Source organism: Chrysochloris asiatica, unplaced genomic scaffold (assembly GCF_000296735.1).
Source record: "Chrysochloris asiatica unplaced genomic scaffold, ChrAsi1.0 scaffold00028, whole genome shotgun sequence".
NCBI classification, from domain to species: Eukaryota; Metazoa; Chordata; class Mammalia; order Afrosoricida; family Chrysochloridae; genus Chrysochloris; species Chrysochloris asiatica.
Genome location: NW_006408546.1, coordinates 9,245,450 through 9,262,880, shown reverse-complemented (window position 1 = coordinate 9,262,880; position 17,431 = coordinate 9,245,450). Strand labels below are relative to the sequence as shown.

The 17,431-nt window shown below is 40.5% G+C and overlaps 1 protein-coding gene across 1 annotated transcript in view; it reads left to right on the top strand.

The window, feature by feature from the left end:
- Window positions 1-17,431, top strand: part of RYK (receptor-like tyrosine kinase) — a 143,864-nt gene that overhangs the window by 39,917 nt on the left and 86,516 nt on the right. Inside the window, exon 2 of the mRNA XM_006840037.1 lies at window positions 13,406-13,527. The gene's annotated coding sequence lies outside the window, so the exon portion shown is untranslated. The remainder of the gene's footprint in view (window positions 1-13,405; window positions 13,528-17,431) is intronic.

The window sequence follows — 17,431 nt, the reverse complement described above, 5'->3', positions numbered from 1 at the left end:
TCTATTTTGTAATTTTCAGTTTTGTTCTACACTTTCCCCCCACTGTATCCAGGACCTTCTAATGTGATGCCTTTCATAGCAGTTGGTAGTGGTAACTGGGCACCATCTAGTTTTTCAGGTCTCAGAGTCTAGTGATGCTCGCCTGTTCCATTGGTCCATTGGACTGGTTGATTCTAAGTATCTTCTATTTTCATCACTCTTCTTTCTTCCACTTATTGAGAGACCAATAGTTGTAACTTAGATTACTGCTCATGAGCTTTTAAGATTCCACCAGCTGCTCATCAAAGTTCAATGTGGAACATTGTGGACTTTGTTTTGCCAGTTGACCATGGTGTCCCCTGAGACTATGGTCTTGAGCTCTCAGACTCAGGTGCTCATTGCCTTAATATGTTTAATAATATTTAAGAAGTTTTCATCATTTTGTACCTTGTATGCTCTACCAGATATATAGGTATATTTGCAGCAAAGGTAAATAAATAAACATGTACAGATACCCTCTTTCAAACCCTTGTATATGTGTGGGTATACTCCCACTCTCCCTCACATACGTATTCACTCTGTGTCTGCCCATGTATCTACCCTCAGAACATTGTTGTTCAGGGTTGTGTATATAGCTCTATTTACCTCTGTCCCATTTAACTCCTGAATATTTACCTGTGTCTTCACCTGCCTTCATCATTCTTCTACCAACCATCCTTTTCTTGTATGTTGCCCTCCCTGTCACCCAAGCTAACATGTGTCTACCCTCTAGCCAGAGAATTACACTGTCTTCTCCCATCATTGGTAACCATCAAAGAATATTTCTTTTAGCATGAAAACCTTTTGTTGAGCTTATACAATAATGGTTTCATACAATAATTGTCCTTTTGTGCCTGACTCATTTCACTCACTGTAATGTCCTCCTGGTTCATCATTGTTATGAGGTTTCACATAGTCAACATTATTCTTCCTGTTGCGTAGTATTCCATTGAATGCATGTACCAAAGGTTGTTTAGCCTTCCATGGATGGGCATTTAGTTTGTTTCCATCTTTTTGCTATTGTGAATAGTGCTGTGATGAACATTGGCTCATGTTCATGAGTCATATTTCTTATGGATATATACCAAACACAGGAATTGGCTGAGTCTTAACTCTGGAGTTCAGGAGCTCTGGTAGCGTAGTGGTTACGAGTCGGGCTGCTAATCTCACGATCAGCAGTGTGAAATTACCAGCTGTTCTGTGGGCGAGAGATGAGGCTTTCTGCTCCCGTAAAGATGTACAGATTTGGAAACCCTATGCAGGGTCGCTGTGTGTTGGTACCGACTCCATGGCACATAACAACAACAACACTGGAGTTTTTGTATGGTCTGGTGGGTTAATAATGTGCTGGACTGCAAAGGTGGTTTGAATCACAAGGTCAGTGGATTAAGTTTACCAGCTGGGCCTAGGAAATCCTGTACAGGGTTGCTATGAGTTAGAACTGACTCTATGGCACTTAACAACAACAACAACAACAACAACAACAACAACAATGCTATTTCTATTTCCAACTTTTTGAGAAAGGGCCATACTGTTTTCCACCATGGTTGCAGTACTATACAGTTCTACCAGCAGAGTTGGAGGGTCCCAGTTGCTCCTCACCCTCACTAACATTTGTTGTTTTCGTTTTTGAACTTTACTATTAATACTGGCCAGGAGCTCTGGTAGCGTAGTGGTTACGAATCGGGCTGCGAACCTTAAGGTCAGCGGTTAGAAACTACCAGCCGCTCCGCGGGAGAAAGATGAGGCTTTCTACTCCCGTAAAGATATACACCCTCAGAAACCCTGTACAGGGTCGCTATGGGTCGGACCCGACTCGAAGGCACTTAACAACAACAACAACAACAACAACATTAATACTGGGGTCCTTGTTTGATGTTGTAGGATAAGCACTGGACTGGTAAACAGAAGGTCAGCGGTTCAAACCCACCAACTGCTCCTTGAAAATGCTATACAGTGTCCTTTAATTAACAACAACAGCAGCAACATTAATACTGGGGTGAGATGACCGCTCATTGTTGATTTGATTTGTGCTCTGGTAGCAGAGTGGGTTATGTGTTGGAATGCTAACTGCAAGTTAAACAGTTCCATGGGAGAAAGATGAGGTTTTCTGCTCTCATAAATATTAACATCCTTGGCAACCTTATGCAGGGTCGCTATGAGTTGGAACTGACTGCGCAGCACACAGACATCACCACCAGTGACTAGTGATTGTAAACATTTCTTCATGTTTGTTGACCACCTGGATGTTGTCTTTGGTGAAGTTTCTGTTCATGTCCTCTGCCCGTTTTTTAATAAAGAGTTTTTGCAAATTTTGCCTTTTGATATATCTTGGTGAATATTCTAAGGTAAATATGTAGGAAGTGTTTTGTTGTTGTTGTTAAGTGCTATCGAGTCGGTTCTGACCCATAGCGACCCTGCATAGGATTTCAGAGTCTGTAAATCTTTATGGGAGCAGAAAGCATCATCTGTCTGGTGGGTTAGAACCACAGAAGTTGCGATTCAAACAGACCTTGTAGTCCAACTCATTATTCCACAGCGCCATACCAGAATGCATGAAAGGTGTTTTAGACCTTAACAATTTGGCCTTACTTGTTGTTGTTAGGTACCATCGAGTTGGTATGGACTCTTAGAGACCTGTGCACAGCAGAACGAAACACTACACTTGAGCCCTTTGCTGTTGCCATTGTGCTAATCCATCTCATTGGGGCTTTTCCTCTTTTTCTCTGACCTTCCACTTTACCAAGTGTGATGTCCTTCTTTAGAGACTGGTTCCACCTGATACAAAGTCTGAAGTATAAGAGACTGAAGTTTGGCCATTCTGGCCTCTAAGAAGTGCTCTGGCTGCATTTCTTCCAAAACGAATCTATTGGTTATTTTGGCATTCCATGATACCTTTACTATTCGTCGCTAACACCATGACTCAAATGCATCAAATCTTCTATGATCTGCCTTATTCACTGTCCAACTTTCACATTCATATGAGGTTATTGAAAATACCATGGTTTGGGTCAGGCCACCTTAGCCCTCAAGCTGACATCTTTGCTCTTGAACACTTCAAAGAAGTCTTGTGCAGCAGATTTGCCTAATGGAATACGTCGTTTGATTTCTAGACTGATGCTTCTGTGAGTGCCAGTGGTTGATTTGAGTAAAATGAAGTCTTTGACAACTTCAGTCTTTTCTCCATTTACTTGATGTTATGTACTGGCCCAGTGATAGGGATTTTTGTTTCCTTTACATCGAGGTGCAGCGCATACCAAAGGCTGTGGTCTTTGAGCTTCATCATTAAGTATTTTAAGTCCTCTTTGTTTTTATCAAGCAAGGTTGTAATATCTGCATATTGCAGGTTGTTAATATGCTGTTCCCCAACCATGATGCCACGTTTCTGTTCATATAATCCAACTTCTCAAATTATTTGCTCAGCATATAGATTGAATAAATACGGAGAAAGAATACAACCCTGGCACACACCTTTACTAATTGTAAACCATTCACATTCCTTTGTTCTGTTCGAGTAACTGCCTCTGGGTCTACATATAAGTTCTTCATGAGTATAATTAAGTGTTTTGGAGGACTCATTCTCCAAATGTTGTCAATAGTGCCTAAAGATCCACACAATTGGAAGCTTTTGTGTAGTCTGAGCTTCTTGAATGTTTATCTTTTCACTTTTCAGGATGTTAGATAAATTTTTTTCAAGCAGTTCTTCAACTGTTTTCTCCGTGGACTTTTCAGATTCAAAATGACTAATACCAGTCCATTTCAGCTCACTAATGCTTAGGATCTCAATGTTTATATATGTCCCATTTCATTTTGACAACTTCCAATTTCCTTGGATTCTTACTTCATACATTCCATGTTATGATTATTAATTGATGTTTACAGCTGTTTCTCCTCACTTTGAGTTGTGACCAATCGTAAATGAAGGTTCCAGAAGCTTTACACTATTCGGGTCATCAAGGTCAACTCTACTTTTGAGGAAGCAGCTCTTTCCCAGTCGTATTTTTGAGGGGCACATTTTCTGTCACTCTATCTGACAGTATTCTGGTGCTCATCATATTTCAGTGTTCAATATTCGGGTGCTATCTGACAGTGTTCCGCTGCTAATCATAAGGTTTTCAATAACTAAATATTTGGAAGTAGCCCATCTTTCCTTCTTACTAGTCTGGAACATCATTTGAAACCTACTCACCATGAGTTTTCCTCCTGGTATTTAAAATCCTGGTGTTACAGCTTCCAGAATCACAGCAACATGCAGACCACCACAGTATGTCTAAGTGACAGATCAGTGGTGGTATCATTACTTGTTGTTAAGTGTTACCGAGTTGGTTCCAGCTCATAGTGACCCTGTATGGGTTTCTGAGGAGTGGCTGCTGTGTTTGAACTGATTCCCTTGCAGTTCAAACAGACCTTGCAGTCCGGTGCATTATTCCCACTGCGCCACATTACTAGTAAACCAAAATCAAATTCGTTGTCACTGAGTTAATTCTGACTCATGATGACCCTGTGTGGAATAGAAAGAATCGCTCTGTAGATGTTTCTTGGCTGTGATCTTTTGAAAGCAGGTTGCTATGCCTTTCTCCATTGGCACTAAACTGCCAACCTTTAGATTAGTAGTCATTACAAAGCATTTTCACCATCTAGGAACCTCACCATTACTAGGGATAACCTTGATATATCAAAATACAGTCTTTCCATATTTATAAAGGTCTTCATAGATTATTTTAGGCAGTAATTGATTTCATTTTGTAGGGAATTACTGCAACCATATGCATATTAACTTTCTGTAAGTATATTTTTTTAAGTAATTTTTTTTTCATTTTAAGTTAATTTTATAGCAATTTTAAGAGATGGAACAGAATAAAAGCAAACAATAAACATGACTTATAACCCACCCCTTATGATCGACTACCATTAACATTTTCCTGTTTTTGTTTTGTTTGTTTGTTTTCAAAAAGAAACACACATACAATATTTATACACATATGTTTTTGTTGTTGTTGTGTACTATCTAGTTGGTTCAAATTCATAGAGACCCTATACAGGGTTTTCAGGGAAAGGCTGGTGGGTTTGAATGCCAACTTTGCAGTTAGCAACCTAGTGCGTATTCTGCAGTTCCACACCAGGTGCTGGGGTATGTAGAAGAGCTGAAAAGCTACTTAAAAATAAAAAAATTAAACCCACTGCCTTCGAGTTGATTCTGACTCATCCTTCAGTATTTCCTAATAGAAAACAATTGTAGAACTGCTCCTAGAATTTATGAGACTAAATCTGTATGGTAGCAGACAGCCTCCTCTTTCTCACACACACTGGCTTTTGGTTTTAGCAGCCCACTGCTTAAGCCATTATACCACCAGTTCTCCTGAAAAGATACTGAAATATTAGTCTCAGATTTGAGAGGTACAGTCGTACATATTGCCACTGTCTGTGGAAATAGGTTCTTTCAGTTTAGATGCAGAGTTTTGGAGTTGAATAATAACAGGAATGCTGAGAGGCAGCTTGAGAGTGGGTTGGTCTCAAGTATTTGTAGTTGGACATAATGAGTAATTGAAGAAGGAAATGGATAGAAATTTTATAAACTGTTTTCAGAAGCCTCCATGAATGAGGTAGCTGAATTATTGATAAGGATGGAGGGCATATAGTTTGATGGCATGAGCATAAATGGAAATAATACTTAAGGACCAGGATACACAAGTACTTCTCTGAAGCTGGTCAGGGGGATCCAGAGCAATGCCCATCAAGGGCAAGAGAATGGACTGTTTGAGTTCCACAAGGCCAGAGATCGTAAGGAGATTGGTAGAAGTGGGAGGGTGGTGCTAGAAGGTGACAGTATAGAAAAGGGTTATTGAAGAGGGTGACTGGTCATAGGTAGATGACCAGAGTGAGAAACATGTCAGCACAAGTACAGCATGCTAGCTAAGCATCAGAAGCCTGAGAAAGCTAGCATACTATTACTGTATTTGCCCAGTCTTAAATTGTAATGTAAGAAATTATATATAGGTAGGTAATTATCATCCTAGTGCAGATATATAGAATGTCTTCACCATCACAGGAAGTATCTTGATGCTTCTTTGTAGTCAATTAACCATTCCCTTCTGACCTCTCTCTTCCCAGGCATCCACTGATCTGATTTCTATCACCAGACGTTAGTTTTACCTGTTCTAGAGGCTGTAGGATAATCACTGGATTGCTAACCACAAGATTGGCAATTCAAACCTACCAGCAGCTCCCTGGGAAAAAAGTGAGGCTTTCTGCTCCCATAAAGATTTGTAATATTGGAAATCCTATTTTTGCTATGAGTCAGAATTGAATTGATGGCATAGAGTGGGTTATAGAACATCATATAAAAGGATTAGATAGTACGTATGTAGTGTAGTGGTTACGAATCAGGCTGCGAACCTTAAGGCCAGCAGTTCGAAACTACCAGCCGCTCCACGGGAGAAAGATGCGTTCTGCTCCCGTAAAGATTTACAGCCTCGGAAACCCTGTACAGGGTCGCTGTGGGTCGGAACCAACTCGACGGCACTTAACAACAACAATGTATTCTTTGGTGCCTGGCTTCTTTCATTCAGCATGTTATCTGTAAGGTTAGTCACTATTGTTACAAAGTGTCACCGGTTTATTTTCATTGCTGATTAGTATTCTATTGTATAAACATATCACAGTTGGTTATCTATTAATCTTTTATTATTTTATAAATGTTTTATTGTGAATCATGTGATAGTTTACATGGGAGAACATTCGTTTTACATTCATCCTATCATATATTGTTTCATTGCCATGGTTACAACCCCTATATGCATCATCAACCAACTAAAGGGTAAACCCTATAAGCCTGCCCCCTGGTCGTCAGCATACAGCCCCTCTCCCTCTCAGGGTCTAGAATCCCCAGCTGCTCCATCTCTCCACATCATTGTCTCTACCTTCATCTCTGGTGTCACTGCTTCTCTGGGTAGGGTCCCACTTTCTGCTCTTCTCCCTTGATGATCCCAGGGACCTCCACTCCTAGACTGAAAAGTTAATCACTCCCCTCCTTGCTACAAAACATCTATCTTTACATTTGCCACCCTCACAATCTGTCCTGATAACAATTATTCACTATTGTATCACAAGAGACCTATCTGTATTTCATTTCATCAGCCCTGCCTAGACAGATTGGATACTACTCAGTGGAGAGTCTACCTTCCTCTAAATCTAGGTTCCCTCTTGAAAGTTTGTAAGCCAGTCACTTCTTGTCTTAGTAGCCCCTCATTTTGGGTAGCCAATGTCCAAGTTGTCCATCCCTGTCTACTCTGTGTATGGAGGGGAGGGGAATGATCCTCGCTGTAAAGATTTTGTCACTCTGTTGAGCTACTGCATCCTTAGGGGTAGGTCAGGTTCATCAAATTGTATCAGATTACTCTTTTTTTCCTCTTCTTTCTTCTAGTTAAGCTCTGATCATCCAGTCATTGAAGTCAGGTCAAGTGGGTATTATCTGCAAGTGTTGGTGTTCTCGAGCATATGCCCTCTCTACGTATCAGCTGGATGCTTCGCTCTCCACTCTAGTCCTCTGTGGCTATGTCACTGACTCTGGGCCCAAGAGTCCCTAGGTCTTGCCACACTGCTGGCCACCAGGTCTCCACCCGGGTTCACAGAAGTCTATTGAACGTTGTAGGGCTTAGCTTGCAGCTTCATTGCTGTTTTTCCCTCACTTCCCCTTATCAGTGATGAGCGTGGTCACCAATCACAGAGTGTATTCCCCTTTAGTCTTAGCCTTGGAAGGGGGTTTACACTGAGGGGACCCGACCAATTGCCTTGATGTCTCCTGGGGCGAGCAACTTGCTTGGTCTTGTAGTAACAGTCGGTCTGCCTATATTGTTTTGTATTTTTCCTGTCGGTCGGTCTTTCAAGAAGTATCTTCTGTTCTTCTAGCCGCTTCAGGCTGGTCTGCTTGTCCTTTAAGTGGAAATTTCCCATCTCTGAAGATTCTGGATGTGGTTCAGGATTTCACTTATATAGTCTTAAGTAATGCAGAGGCTCCGCAGGAAGCTTCCTTCCCTGGGCACCTTGTAGTAGCCCCATTTTAGATATTCCATTCAGTTACAGGCAGAAGACAGACTTAGAAGTTTTCTATGGTGATATTTCTGGCTATTCCTTTCTCTCCCCCTCCAGTATCTATTTTATAATATAATGCAAGGAAAACCAAGATTCAAAAGACAATCAAGCATCTTAACATTATTTCTCCCCTTTTCCCCATTCCAACCATGTCTCAATCCCTGTATCCCAGAGCCCTGTTGTTCCACAGTTGTTGCATACATCATTATTTACCTCTGTCCCACTTAGCTCATGCAAACCTGCCTAATTGTTCTCCCATCCACTGTGTTCTTCCATTCTCCTCTCCCTTCTTGTATATTGCTGCCCCAACACCCAATATCTATTAATCTTTTTTAGGACATTTGTGTATCCAATTTCGACCATTATGAATAATGCTGGTTGAACATTCGTGTACAAGTCTTGTGTGTGAGAGGTGTTTCATTTCTTTTGTATAATTACCTACAAGTGGAGTTGCTAGATCATAGTGTGGTGCTGTGGATCAGCACTGGACTGAGTTTGGCAGTTCAAACCCACCAGCTGCTCTTCATAAACCCTCTACAGGGTCACTGAGTCATAACCAACTTGATGGCACTTAACAAGAGTAGCACTGGACTGGTAACTGCAAGGTCAGCAGTTCAAACCTACCAGCCAATCTTGGAAACCCTCTAGTGGATTGTTATGAGTCGCAACTTGACTCGACAGCACGCAACAGAGTAGGTGTATTTTTAACTTACTAGGAGATGGCCAGTTTTCCAAAGAGTTGAATATATTTACCCTCACAGCAGTGTGTGAGTGTTTCTCATTCTTGCCAACATTTAATTTGAGGCATTCTTTTGGATTGAATGGTGTAACTTGTATTTCTATGACTACTCATAAGGTTTAGCACCTCTCCATGGGTTTATTGGCTATATATATTTTTTATGAAAAGCGTGTTTACATCTTTAACTTATTTTAATTATTTGGGTTGCCTTTTTATATTTGGATTATAGGAGTCCTTTTATATTCTAGAGACAATTCCATTTTTAGATAGGTATTCTGACTATTTCCTCTCAATTTGTAACTTGAATTTTATTTTCTTAATTTATTTTGAGCAGAAGTTTTTAATTTTAATAAGGCCAATTTATCACTTTTAAAAGTTGGGGATGATGGTAAGCAAAAATGTCTTTACTAATCCCAGGTCACAGGTTTATTCACCTATATTTTCTTCTTGAAGACTTGTAGTTTTAGCTTTTATGTTTCGGTCTGTGTTGTTGTTAAGTGCCGTTGAGTTGGATCTGATGCCTAGCAACAGTGCGCATAGGGTTTCCAAGTAGCAGCTGGTAAGTTTGAACTGTTGACCTTCAGGTTCAAACCGACCTTGAAATTGAGTTGAGTGTTGATTCTATGGCCCCACATCAGGACTCTCAAATCAACTTTTTTGTGATGCATGAAACAGAGACCAATGTACTTTTTTCCCATACATACAGCCATACATTCCTATTTTTAGTCTGTTCTGTTCCATTGGTCTGTCTATTCTTATTATAACGAATGTCTCAATTACAGTAGCTTTTCAACATGTTGTAAAATCAGATAAATGTGAGCGCTCCAACAGGATTTTTACTTTTTCAAAACTGTTTGGCATTTTAATTTCACTTTTAAGTCAATTTGCTTATTTCTTCAAAAATTATGTTGTGAATTTGTTAGAATTACTTTGAGTGTATAGGTCAATTTGGGAAGACTTGATTCGTAAGTATTGAGGCTTATCGAAGCATGGTATGAGGAATTCTGGTTCCATAGTGAATTACGAGTTGGGCTGCCAACTGCAAGGTCAGCAGTTCGAATCTACCGGGCACTACTCTGGAGAAAAATGAGGCTTTCTATTTCTATAAATATTTTCAGCCTCGGAAACCCTGTGCTGTGAGTTGGAACCAACTCCATGGCACATAACCACCACCACCATCACTAAGCATGATATAGTGTTGCGAACATGTTGTTGTTAAATGCCATCGAAGTTGTTAAATTTATTGTCATAAAGTTGTTCATAATAGTCTTTATTGAACCCCTGGCGTGGCACTGCAGGATAAGCATTGAACTATGAACCACAAGGTAAGCAGTTCAAACCCACCAGCTATCCTCAGAAGTCCTATACAGTGTCACTATGAGTTGGAATCCACTTAACAACAAGTCTTTTTTTACGTTGTTTAGGAAAGCTTTGATTGTGAATTGAGTGGTAGTTTTACATGGGAAAGCATTGGTTTTACTTGTCCTATCGTTTTTCATTTCATTGCAATGATTACAATCCCCTACATGCATCATCATTCAACAGTATTTGCTTCTATCCCCTCTGGTTTTTGTTTGGATGTGCACAGAAACACTCAGGAATATATAATCATTTAAACAATCAAAGGGAACAATTCTGCAAGCCTGCCTCCTGGCTCCCAGCACACAGCGTTGATCTTTCCTTAAGTCTAGGGTCCTCATCTACTCTCTCTCTCCATGTCCTCATCTTTGCCTCCATCTCTGGTGTGGCTGCTTTTCTGGGTAGAGTCCCATATTCCACTCCTGCTCATCTCCCTAGATGGTCCTAGGGTCCTCTGTTCCTGGAATGTTAGGTTAGCTACTCCCCCATTTATTTTATAAAACTTCTGCCTTTTCAGTTGTGAACATCACAATCAGTCATAACAATTGCTCATTATTGAATCAGAAGAATCTTATCCCCATCTCCTTTCACCAGACCCATCTAGACAAGATGAAAACTATTCAATGGGGATTCTACTTTCCCCCACGCACTCTGAAACTAACCTTTCTCCTGAAACTTTGTAAGCCAGCCACTTCCTGCTTTTGTTTTGTTGTTAAGTACTGTTGTGTCGATTTCCACCCCAAACGACCCTGTATAGGGTTTCCAAGGAGCAGCTGGTGAGCTTGAACTGCCGACCTTGCAGTTAAAATGGCTTTGCAGTCTGTCGCATTAACCCACAGCGGTGCACCAGGACTTCCTGCTTTTATAGTAGGTAGCCAGTGTCTAAGTTTTATTTTAGGTAGCCAGTGTCTAAGTTGGCTGTGCCTATCGATACTGTGTACAGAGGGGAGAGGTTTGATCCTTGATATGAAGACTTCTTCCCTCTCAGTTGGTATTTTGAGCTACTATGTCCATAAGTATAGGTCAAGTTCTTCAAATTGTAGCAATTTACAGTTGTTTCTTTTATCAAATTACTTTCTTTCTCTAATCGAGTTCTGATCCTCAAGCCATCAAAGTTAGGTTAAATGGGTATTATCTGCAAGTTTGGGTATTCTTGTGTGTCTCCCCTCACTTCATATCAGCTGGACACGTCACTCTCAACTCTAACCCTCATGGCTAGGTCCTTGCCTATGGGCTTAGAAGTCCCCAGGTCTTACCGCACTTTGGACCAACCAGCCTTCTGATTTCTCTCATCTTCAGGTCAACAGGAGTCTATGGAGCATGGTCGAACTCAGCCCATGTCTTCATTGTGGCTTCATCCCCACTTCCACTCATCAGTAGGCCACCATGGTTGCCGCAAGCTTACATGCCTGCTTATGTGTTCCCTTTGAGTTTCATTCTTGGAGGGGAGTTTGTCCTGATTGAACTTGATTGTTTCCCAGCAAACAACTTGCTTGATCTTGTAATAGCCAAACAGACTACAGTTTTTGGTTTTTTCTCCTGCTGGTTTTTCTTTTATTAAGAAGTATCTTCTGTTCCTCTAGCCGCTCAGGGCTGGCCTGCATGTCTTTTCAGGTGGGAATGTCCCACCTCAGAAGGTTCTGGATGGGGCAATAGTTTTTTTAATATGTAGTATTTTGCTTGGTAATATATTCTTTTTCATTCCTAATATTAATAATTTGTATTTTCTCCTTTTTCTTGATTGGTCTTGTGACGGGTTTAATTATTTTCCTAATGTTTACAAACAGTCATTTAATTTTATCATTATAAGTTAACTTATTTATTATGGTATTTTGATCAGAGAAAGTAGATTCCCTACTCAAGGTAATGAATAAATTTTCCTGTAAAATTTTTTGTTTTAAAAAGATGAGCCAATTAAAAGAAAACATGAAATACAGGTGAGATAGGTATCTGACAAAATTGGAGAATTGATATGTGTCAGAGATTGGATTTAACTTTGGTGGAGAAGGTAATATGGAAATGAGGAAATTTTAAGATTCACTTCTTCAGTAATTCTCAGACTTGTGACTATTTCTGTTTCATTTGCAGTATTAACCTTGGTTTAGCTAGTGTCCAAAAGGTCCAAAAGGTCAGCGGTTTAAACCCAGCAGCTGCTTTTATGAGAGAATGAGGTGGTGGTTTGCTTCCATAAAGATTATCACCTAAGCAACACTACAGGGCAGCTCTACTCAGTCTTACAGGGTTGCTGAGTTGAAATTGACTGGACAGCATTGGGTTTTATTGAGTATCTGCTCTGTGCTGGGAACTAGGTCCTGGGCTATAATGAGAAATACAGAGTTACCTTGTAGTCTAGGTATAAAAGAGGGCAAGTGCATTCATGGCAGCAGATGTAGACTGTTCATGATAAATGCTGTCAGAGGAAAGAAAACAGAAACCATTCCACGTCTTAGCACTTACAGGACATAGTAGAACTGAGTTCTGATAGGACAAGGTTTCCAAGACTGTGAGGTGTATGGAAGCAGACTGCCATCTTTCTCCTGTGGAAGTGCTGGTAGGTTCAAACCACTAACTTTTTGCTTAGCAGTCAAGTGTTTTAATGAGTAAATCACCAAAAGAAATGATTGTATCAGAAGTGGGATTCAAATCCATGCCTCCATTTGGAGCCTAAAATCCCCAGTTAAAGGAAGTGGAATTTGAGTCTGTTACCCTAGACGACTCGCCATCCTTAACAAAAGAAGCAGAGGTCATGTCTGGCTGTGGACTTGAGGCATTGGCTCAGACTCCCCTTAGAACCAAGGTGCTCTTCTCCCTGCCATGTCCAGTCTCAATCCATACCATGTTTTTTGGGCAAAGGGATAATTCTTTGTAAGACTTACCATGAGAAGCCCTGTGTAGAAGTGTCACTGGCGCTCAGAAGACAGAGTGGCTGTCAGAGTTCAGGTCCCAGCTATCAGAGTTCAGGTCCCAGCACACCTGACTTTAGCTGGATAATGACGTACTTGTTTTGAGTCCCAGTTTCCTCATCTTTCTTGGTCTTAATTAAACTTAGTGTTCATCCTGCTTCATAGGGTAGCATATATGAGAGCCATTTGTGATAGGAATTTGTACAGCATCTTCATTCGGTTGTCAGTTTTGGAATAGTGCTGGATAATGATTTTGAGGGTGTTTAATTCTTCTTCTCATATTTTTCCCCCCCAGGTCTTGAAGCAGAGCTTTATTATGTGAGGAACGACCTTATTAGTCATTACGCTCTATCTTTTAACCTGTTAGTACCCAGTGAAACAAATTTCCTGCACTTCACTTGGCATGCAAAATCCAAGGTAAGAGGTGGCTAAGAGCAGACTGTGTATGTATGATAGGGCCAGCCAAAGACCAAGGCAGGGGCTGTGTGAGGGATGGGCTCATAATACACTGTACAAAAGAGCCGGTGGGTGGTGGGTGTTTTCAGTATGTTTTAAATATGTAGCCTGTTCCTTCATACATTTCTCAAATCCTTTAAAAGGGAAGGTGGTCATCATTTCAGTGATTAGCACATGACAGAACATTTAACATCCTTTCAGGCTTTCAAACAGGAATGCAGATGAAGTTTGAGAAGGGATGCTACCTAAAGGATAAAGACTACTGTTGTGGCCAAGAAGTGACACTGGGGAGCGGGGAAAGGGTTGTTGTTGTTAAGTACTGTGGAGTCGGTTCTGACTCATAGTGACCCTGTACAGGGTTTCCAAGGATGTAAATCTTTACGAGAGCAGAACGCCTCATCTTTCTCCCATGGAACTGCTGGTAGTTTCGAACTGCTGACCTTGAAGTTGGAAGCCTGACACGTAACCACTATGCTACTAGAACTCCGTATGTTACACTGTAGGGATGGTATTAATAACATGAAATAAAATGGGTATGAATTGTTGAATGGAAAGCTGTTTTACACTTGAAACCTTGACCCAATTCACAATAAAGAGTTAAAAAAAAAGATGTAACCAATGTCGCAGAAGAATCTGTATATAAAAATTAGTAAATGGGAACCTAATTTGCTTATTATTAATTTTGTCTTCACTGCTACATTTCCCCCAGTTCCACTCACAAATTGACCCAGGTGGGTTACCAGCAAGCATACGGCTCACTGGTTCCCTTTACCTGTCAGTCCTAGAAGGTTCTCCCACGGAACAGCTGGTAGTTTCGAATTGCCAACTTTGAGGTTAGCAGCCCGATTCGTAACCACTATGCTACCAGAGCTCCTTATATCAGTGTACATAGTTCTTGTATTTATGGTGAACACTCAAGAGTAGGTGCAGCCCACAGTCACCATGCATACTGTAATGAAGTTTCCTTAACCTGAAAATCAGATACTCCAGAATCTTGTACTTGGCTTGCTTGTGGCCCAATTCTTCACATTTTCTCTGACTGCCTGAACTCCTCATGGGTCCAAGAGTGGAAGGCAACTTTATTCCCTTTTTCAGCATTATACTTAGGCTTTTGAATAGGGTTTTATTTAGGAAGTAAAAATAGCCTTGCAGCTAAAAATAAATTACAAAACAAAGCAGAGTTTTTAGTTTGTTTTACTTTAAGTATTATAAAGTGTTATCTGGTCAGGTATCCCATACAAGTTACTTAGATCTGACCACTTTAATACCAGTCTTCTTATCATTAGACAATGATAGGTTGGGAAAATCCAGACAAATTACTTCAGTTCTTTTATGGCTTTATTAAATGATACTGTAGGACATATGGTGTATTATTACTGATGCAGTGCCCCACTGAAACACATGTGGATTCTAAATGGTGCTTTACTATTCAGACAATACTTCCTTTCACACTGTTACACACAGGCTCCTTCATTTCATTTGGCAGGCAAAACCTGTAGTCAGAGGGCGATGAAAACAATTGGTAGTTCATCTTTTATTGCTGTTTCAATCTTGTTATTGTTGAATATAAAAACAAAAAGTATATAAATGTGCGGGTATACATATAGGAGCCCGGGTGTGGCGCCGTAAAATAAGCAAAAGTCAACATTCCAGACTCACCAGCCAGTCCTTGGAAACTCTATATAGGGTCACCACGAGTCAGAATGGCACTTTAACAACATCAGATGTATATGTGTGTGTTTGAATGCATATGAATGTATGTGTCTACATACGAATGTTTAATGTACGTACACCTTCACCTTTGCTCAGAAATGTTTGTGAATTGTGTAACAGTGAAAGGCAGCATTGTCTAAAGTAGTAAAGTGCTGTTTAGAATCTACATGTCCTTCAATGGGGTACTGCATAAGTCATAATACATCATATTTTTATTCAATATCATATAACCAAGCCATTAAAAAAGAATGGAGGTAATGTCTGTGTTTTCTCAGCACTAAAATATTATTAAGATGTGAACTGACTGGGTCAAAGAGTAGACAAGTTGAAAATTTTGATGGTGTATCTGTGAAGTGCTGTTGAGTCAGTAGGTCAAGCACAACAATTGTGAGGATGGCACAAGATTGGGCAGTGTTTCGTTCTGTTGTGCATGGGGTCACTATGAGTTGGAACCAACTTGACAACACCTAACAACAATATAGTTTTTTAAAATCCTCTTCCTCACCACGCTTTAGTTTCAGATACTAGTTTTATCATTTGAGTTTGGAATGAGTTCCTATTTCAGTAAGTCCTGTGGTAGAGGGTGGCCGCTCCCTTTAACTGCAAGAGGTTCAACGTGTAATGGACTAGTCTCTGTGGTGACACTGTGGTGGCCCTATGGGGCAGTTCTTTTCTGCTCTGTCGGTTGATGAATTAGAATCAAGAGCAATGGGTTTGGTGTGGTTAAGTTCTAATCAAAGTTTGTTGCTTATCCTATCAACACACCAGGGTTCATTGTGCATATATAGGCATGTGCATACATTTCTACTTAAGCATAGAGATGAGGGAACTTCAAAAGGTTCATGGAAAATGGAGTTTTAATGAATTTTCCCATGAACTTTCTGAAGTTCCTCAAATGCATATATTTATATATCCCTATCTATTGGAGCCCTGGTGGTGCAGTGGATTAAATGTTGGACTGCTAACTGGTTTGGTGGTCCAGACCCATTAGCCGCTCTATTGGAGAAAGAAGAGAGGCAGGCTGTCGACTCCTGTAAAGATTTACAGTCTTGTAAAGGCAGTGGTGTGGTGCTGTGGGCTAATGCATCAGACTGCAAAGCCGTTTGAACTGCAGAGGTCGGTGGTTCAAGCTGATTAGCTGTTCCTTGGAAACCCTATACACAGTTGATATGGGATGGAATCGACTCAATGGCATTTAACAACAGCTACAACAGAGTCTTCTCTATCCTACAGGATTACTGTGGTTGTAACCCACTCATCAGCTTTGTGGAAGAAGGACCTGATGGTCTGCTTCCATGAAGATTCTAGTCAAGAAAGCCCTCTGGGACCGTTCTACTCTGTCACGTGGGGTTGTTATGAGTCAGTGTGCTCTGACAGCACATCATACAACAACAATCATGGTCGAAAGATAAGAACATAGAAAATTGAATCAGTAGTGCTGTAGGATAAGCACTGGACTGCCAACCACAAAGTTGGTGGCTCAAGCTTATCAACAACAACTCAGAAACCATGTATAGGGTCTCTATGAGTTGGATCTGACTCCCTGGCACTTAAACAACAATAGCCTATCAATTGATATATAATTTTAACAAGTAACGTGCAAAACCCAAAACTCATTGCTATCGAGTTGATTCTGACTCAGTGACCCTATAGTGTTTGGTTTTCAAAGCTGTATATCCTTACTGAAGTAGCCTACCGTATCTTTCTCCAGAGAGCACCTAGTGGATGAGCAGTTAGTGGGTTCAAACTGTCGATCTTTGAGTTTGCAGCTAAGCACTTAACCATGGAACCATCAGTGCTCCTCTCACATGCTGTATATCTGCAGTTTTCAAATCACTGAACAATGCTTTTTGGTAAAGGTTGTCAGTCACTTGATGTCTTCTCTCTGAAATGGCTATGTCATATAGTATTATGTATGGTTGTACTTTGGTTTATTGATGAGTTACTATGAGAGGAAAGTAAATTTGTGAAGGGACTTGCTTAAGATGTAACAGGCCTTGAGGAAGCAGGATGCAGAGGTGAGCTAAATTGGGAAAGCGACACAAGGGGCCAGGGGAGATGTGGGCAAAAGGTTCTTTTGATCGCATTGTCTTCAGAATGCACTCATGAACTTTGAGAAGGAGACCCATGACTCCTCAGATCTCTTTATCAG